This window comes from Elephantulus edwardii, unplaced genomic scaffold (genome assembly GCF_000299155.1).
Source record: "Elephantulus edwardii isolate Elephantulus edwardi_28Jun2011 unplaced genomic scaffold, EleEdw1.0 scaffold00226, whole genome shotgun sequence".
Classification (NCBI taxonomy): Eukaryota; Metazoa; Chordata; class Mammalia; order Macroscelidea; family Macroscelididae; genus Elephantulus; species Elephantulus edwardii.
In genome coordinates, this window is record NW_006399976.1 from 2323306 (window position 1) to 2329975 (window position 6670).

Sequence of the window (6670 nt, forward strand, 5' to 3'; positions counted from 1 at the left end):
CCAACACACTGTGGAATTATTGTATGCTATTTCTCATATGACAAACAAGCAAATCCTGCTGAAGATTATCCAGAAACTACTGGAACAGTACATTGACAGAGAATAACCAGAAATACAAGCTGAGTTTGGAAGAGGTCATGGCACTAGAGACATTATCACCAATGTCAGGTGGGTATTGGCAGAAAGCAAAGAGTACCAGAGGTATATCTATCTGTGTTTCATTGATTATGCAAAGGTATTTGCTGATTACAAGAAATTGTGGGTAATGTTGAGGAGAGTGGGAATCCAAGAACACTTGATTGTGCTTGTGTGAAACCTATACTTGGGCCAGGAAGAAATACTCAGAACAGAACAAGGAAACGATGCATGGTTCAATATCAGGGAGGGAGTGCATCAGAGATGTGTCCTGTCACATGCTTTTTCAAGCTATATGCAGAACAATCATTCGGGAAGCTGGGCTTTATGAGGAGGAATGTAGCATCAGGGTTGGAGGAAGACTCATCAACAACCTATGTTATTAAGATGGAACAACCTTGCTTGCTGAAGCTGAGGTGGACTTGAAGCACTTGCTGCAGAAGGTCAAGGACTGCAGTCTTCAATATGGATTGAAGTTCAATATCCAGAAGACAAAGAGTCTCACCACTGGGCCAATTGGAAGTACCATGATGGATGGAGAAGAGAGTGAGATTGTTAATAGTTATAGCTCACTTGGCTCCACAATCAACACTCTTGGCATCAGCAGTCAGGAAATCAAAAGACAAATTGCATTAGGTAAATCTACTGTCAGGGACCTTTCCAGACTATTGAGAAGCAATGATGTCAGTCTAGAGACTAATGCCTGATCCAGTCCCTGGTCTTTGCAATTACTTGCTATGCATCAGAGAGCTAGATAATGATTAAGGATTATAGAAGAAGAATTAATTGATGCCTTTGAGTTGTGGTGCTGGATAAGTCTTGAACATACGACGGACTGCCAAGAAAAAAAAATAGGTCTGTCTTAGAGAAGGAAAAACCAAGTTTCTCCTTGGAGGCTAGATTTTGAAGCTCTTTCTTACATACTTTGGTCATGTGGCCAGGTGGGACTGATCATTGGAGAAGGACATCATGCTTGAAAGGGTGAAGGGACAGTGCTGAAAAACAAGATTCCAGATTAGATGGATTGATGCAGTAACTAGGGAAATGAGGGTTGGTGTGGCAGAGTAAGTGAGACTGGTTCAGGACAGGACAGGTTTCAGAGTTGCTGTACAAGATAGGGTTGCTATGAGTCGCAGGTGACTTGATGGCAAATAACAACATTATAAATTAGTTTTCTACCCATCTGTCTTCCTAAGAGTAAACTTTTAGTAAGTTCTTATTAACTGACTCCTTCAGCAATTACTGAGGAAAATCAAAGAGGATAGCCTTCAATATGGATTACATCTCAACATCGAGAAAATAAAAATTCTCATCATTCGGCCAAGAGACAACATCATGATACATGGAGAAAAAACTGAAGTCAGCAATAGTTTCATTTTACTTGGAACCACAATCAACTTCCATGATAGTAGCAGTCAAGAAGTCAAAAGATACGTTGCATTGGGGGAATCTGCTCTCAAGGGCCTTTTCAAATTGCTAAAGAACAAGGATATCAACTTAAAGACTAAAGAGCCCCTAAACCAAACGATGTTATTTTCAATTGCTTTATATACTTTGGAAAGTCAGGCAATGAATAAGAAGACCAGAAGACAACTTCATGCCTTTGAACTGTGGTGTTGATAAAGCATATATTGAATATCCTGTGTACTACCAAAAGGAGAAAACAAATATGTCTTCGAGGAATTGTAACCAGGATGCTCCTTACTGGAGAGAATGGTGGAACTTCATCTCATGTACTTTAGACATTTGTCAAGACATCGTACTGGAAAAGGTGGAGGGATCAAAACTGAGGAGGACCTAAAGCACTTGCTGCAGAAAGTCAGAACTGTAGTCTTCAATATGGATTGAAGCCCAACATCAAGAAGACAAAGATTCTCACCACTGGGACACCAATTGGCAGCACCATGATAAATGGAAAAGAGATTGTTAACAATTTCAGCTTGCTTTGTTCCACAATCAACACTCTTGGCACCAGCAACCAGAAAGTCAAAAGACAAATTGCATTAGGAAAATCTGCTGGCAGCGACCTCTCCAGAGTTTGAAGAACAATAATGCTAGTCTAGAGACTAAGGTGCCCCTGATCCAGGTGATGGTCTTTGCAATTAGTTACTACGCATTAGAGAGATCTAGACAATGACTAAGGATGATAGATGAAGAATCAATGCATTTGAGTTGTGGTGCTGGAGAAGAGTATGGAATATACTATGGATTGACAAGAGAACAAACAGATTGATCCTGGAGAAGGTGAAATCAGTTTGCTCCTAGGAGGCAAGGAGTTTGAAACCCCATTTCATATATTTTGAGCATATCATCCCTAGAGAAGGACGTCATGTTTGGAAGGATGGAGGGATGATGCAGTAGAGAAAGAGCCTTGAGGAGAGGGATTGATTGACACGATAACTGAGGTTATGGGAGTAAGTGTGCCAGAGACAGTGAGATTGGCTCAGGATAGCACTGGGTTCAGAACTATTGTGCCTAGTAGGATCATTATGAGTTGCTGATAACTCAAGAGCACATAACAGCAGCAGCAACAACAACTTCCATGTATCTGGCTAGTCAGGCAGTTTCTTTACTTCAGGTTCTCCATAACCGATTCTCCTTCAGTCTTTATATTTTTTGTTGTTCAATGGATAGGAGGCATTTGAAATTACCCTGGTTTGGATCAGGTGCACCTTCCTGAGAAGTAGATCCAATGAAAAGACTCAGCATTTTGCACTCATTTATGCAAAAATATCCCCAAAATATGACATTCTGGGTATATTTTATGTCAGAAATATTTTAGGTGCTGGAGATTGTCCTTGAGGATTCAATGCAATCTCTTCCTGGTAAGAGCTGTCTCTTTACTTTCAATAAATCTTGCTTTTACTCGAACAGGGTAAACATTCATTTCTCTTGAGCATTAAATGGTGTCAAAGACTTATGACTTGAAGTCACATTACCTTTGGCAAACACTCTGAGGCATTGTGAGATTGGAGCATTGGCACCAGTGTGGGCTCCCGGAGTTCTTCCCTCATTTCTGGGTCCTCAGTGTTGCTGCAGGCAAATGGCCTCTTGAATAGAATTCTGTTGAGGTAGTGCCTGGAGACTTCTGACACCATTTAATGTGTCATGATTCTTAGTAAAAACATTAATGCAACTTTGTTTTTAGGGCAAACAGCATACTATTTAAACATGACATTTCCCCCATAGGGGGGCATTGGTGGTAGTAGAATTCTTGCCCTTAATTCAAAACACGTGGATTTGGTTCCCAGACAACGCAACACATAGTTGTGCAATGATATCATTTGGCAGTTATGCAATGATGTAATCATCTTCTTGGATGTGATTTATGTTCAGTCTGTTTTAAGGGGTTTATGTTAGCATGAACTCATATATAACCTTACTTAGGTCACAGACTTGATCTGAAGTAGGGGAGTTCCCATGAAGTGTGACCAAAGAGAGAAAAGAAGAGAGAAGTTTGATCCCAACTCATGGTAACCCCTTGCATAATGGAATGGCACCCTGCCTGGACCTGAGCCAGCCACATGATTAGTTGTGTATTAGACAGTTAGGATTTATGAACTTTTCAGGTTTGGATCTATTTTTTTATTTATTGAGATTTTAGTGAAAGTTTATCGAGAACTTGGGTTTCCATTCATTCATTGTTGTATTTTCCTCCCTGTCCTCCTTCCCCCAGTTAGAATTTTTCTTTGGGAAAAAAAATTTTTTTTTCATTGTTATACAGACCCTCCCTCCTACCCCCACAATCCACTTTACTATGCATCTCTTATTCTGGACTTTTGTCATGCCAATAATACCTAATCATATATTCCTTTTATACAGTTCTCTCCCTCATCTGTTTCAATGCCGTGTACATTATTTATTCCCTCTTTTCTTATTTTGTCCCAAACCCCCATGTCAGTCCTGTTTTATAACAGTGGCATTATGCAGTATTTGTCTTTTTTTGTGACTGAGATATTTCATTCAGCATAATGTCCCCCATATTGTATATTTCATGAGTTTTTGTTTTTACAGTGCTGCATAATATTCCATTGTGTTAATATACCACAGCTTCTCTATCCATTCATTTGTTGATGGAATCTGTTTTTTAGGTAAGAGCAAGTGATACAAATCATGGTATTTTCAATGCATCTGAATTGGACAATGAATAAGGAAGACTTAAGAAGAATCAATGTCTTTGATTTGTGGTGTTGGAGAAGAGTATTGAATATCCCATACACTGTCAAAAGAACAAGCAAACCTGTCTTGGAGGAAGCACACCACAGTGTTCCTTAGAGATAAGGATGGTGAAACTTAAGCTCACTTACTTTGGACATATCTTCAGGAAGAACCACTTTCTGGAGAGAGATAGCACATTAAGAAAGGCAGAAGTTTAGTTAAAGAGAGAAAGCCCTTAATGAGAAGGATTGACACAGTGACTGCTAAAACGTTTGAGCACGATAGAGATTGTGAAGGTGGTACAGAATAGAGAAAAATTCAGACCGTTCATTTATAAGGTTGTTATGAGTCATAGTTGACTGGATGGCACCTAACAACAACACCACTTTTCAGAAACAAATAATCAGAACTTTCTTTCTAGCGTGCTAAGACTGGTTAAGTGTCACAGTGATACAGAAGCCTCTCCAGACAGATGTGTGGTGACAGCATGTAAGGTGCATTGTCTGGGAACTAAACATTGGGGTCTTAGATGAAGGGCAAGAATTCTACTTTTGAGCCACCTCCAAGGTTACCATATGGGGAAAATGTCATGTTTTAATGTTACACGATTTGCCCTAGAAAGTCCAACTCTTTTTAAAGCCAAATTTCCTGCTTGGATTGAGAAGATCTGGGGCATTCTTTGGGCTCATCTTAGATCTACCAGTAAAATGCAGAGAAGTCTCAAATGTCATAGATACCAACCGCTCTCCCCTAGAGGTATAAGAGAGGAAGAGACATTTGAGGGACCAGCACAAACCCCAGGGTGCGGCTATAACTGTGTAACTGAGTTTGGGTCTGGAGACATCTAGGAACACAGTGACTCTTGGGAAAAAAGGTAAAAAAATCAGACTGTGTGGATCTTAAAGAGTCTGTGGTGAAAGCGTGAGACAGAGGCTCCCAAGTTATCTTTGAGGATGTCCATGTTGTCAGAGAAAATCTCCAGCTGCTCTAATACTATTGACTAATGACAGTGTGTTGTGCACAAACGAAGCATGTTTGCTAGTCTTTTCTTTGAAATGTCTGTGGGTGGCATAAATGGTTTGTGTTCAACTACTTTCCCAAAGGTTAATGGTTTAAATCTATCTGAAAATGCACTGGAGGAAATGCCTGTTGATCTACTTCTATAAACATTACAGCAAACAAATTAAATGAAACAAACAAATTAAAAAAACCCATAAAACATATCATCCCTGACCTCCAATGCTACCCCAAACAAACAAATATGGAACACTTTCACTCTGTATGTGGACACACAGAGGTTCAACGGCTTTCACTCATGAAAATACTCATTTGGCAAATGTTGCTGTTATATATAGCTTTATACCAATAAAAAAGGAACAACATATTTAATATATTAAACGCACTTAGGAGCAACAATTTAAAAAATACTATATGACGTGGGAGAGGCTAGAGAGCATTTTGCTGAGTAAACTAACTCAGGTGCATAGGACAAATACTTGCATAAGACCATTATTGTAAAAACAGATAACCAGTGAGTTGTGTATGGAAGGGGAAGGGTTACGGGAGTTGTGACTGTGGAGGAGGGGAAATCACTGGGTTGAGAATTTGGTGGATGAAGGGAGTGGGTGAAAAACCAAACCAAACACAATGTAGAGAAATGAAATATAAAAAGTTATTGTATGCAAACCAATACATTTTTTTAAAGTACTCTTTATCTTGATGGCTGAGCACTTTGGTGTCCTTGTAGATCTTGTGCCAGTGGTGAGGATCTCTACCCACATCCTGCTACTTTCAACAATGTCTTTCACTGTTTTTCTAAAAAGACCCAGCAAACAGAAGCCATCATGAATTTGGCCTAGTGGCAGGAAGCTGCGCTAGAATCCCAAAGGGGCGTGGTTTGAGGCCACCATCTGCTCTGCAGGAGAAGGATGGGTAATCTCCTTCTGTGCGATTAACTGTTTCGGAAAACCCACAAAAAGGTCAGCTATTGGTTGGTTCTGACTCTAGGGTACACAACAACAACATGAATTTCTTTACAGGTAAGAAATTAGGATTGTTGTTGTTGTTATGTGCCATCGAGTTGCTTGCGACTCATAGCAACCCTATGTACAACAGCTCTAAACTCTGCTCTGTCCTGTGCCAATTGCACTGTCTCTGACATACCCATCCCGATTACCACAGTCACTGAATCAATCCACCTCATAGTGTCTTCCCGTCCTGTGCTGTCCCTCCAACCTCCCAAGCATGATGTCCTTCTCCAAGGACCTGTCCCTCCTTGCAACGTGTCCAAAGTATGTTAGATGGAGCCTTAGAATCCTTGCCTCCAAGGAGCAGCCTGGTTTGACCCTTTCCAGGATGAATCTGTTTGTTTTCCCAG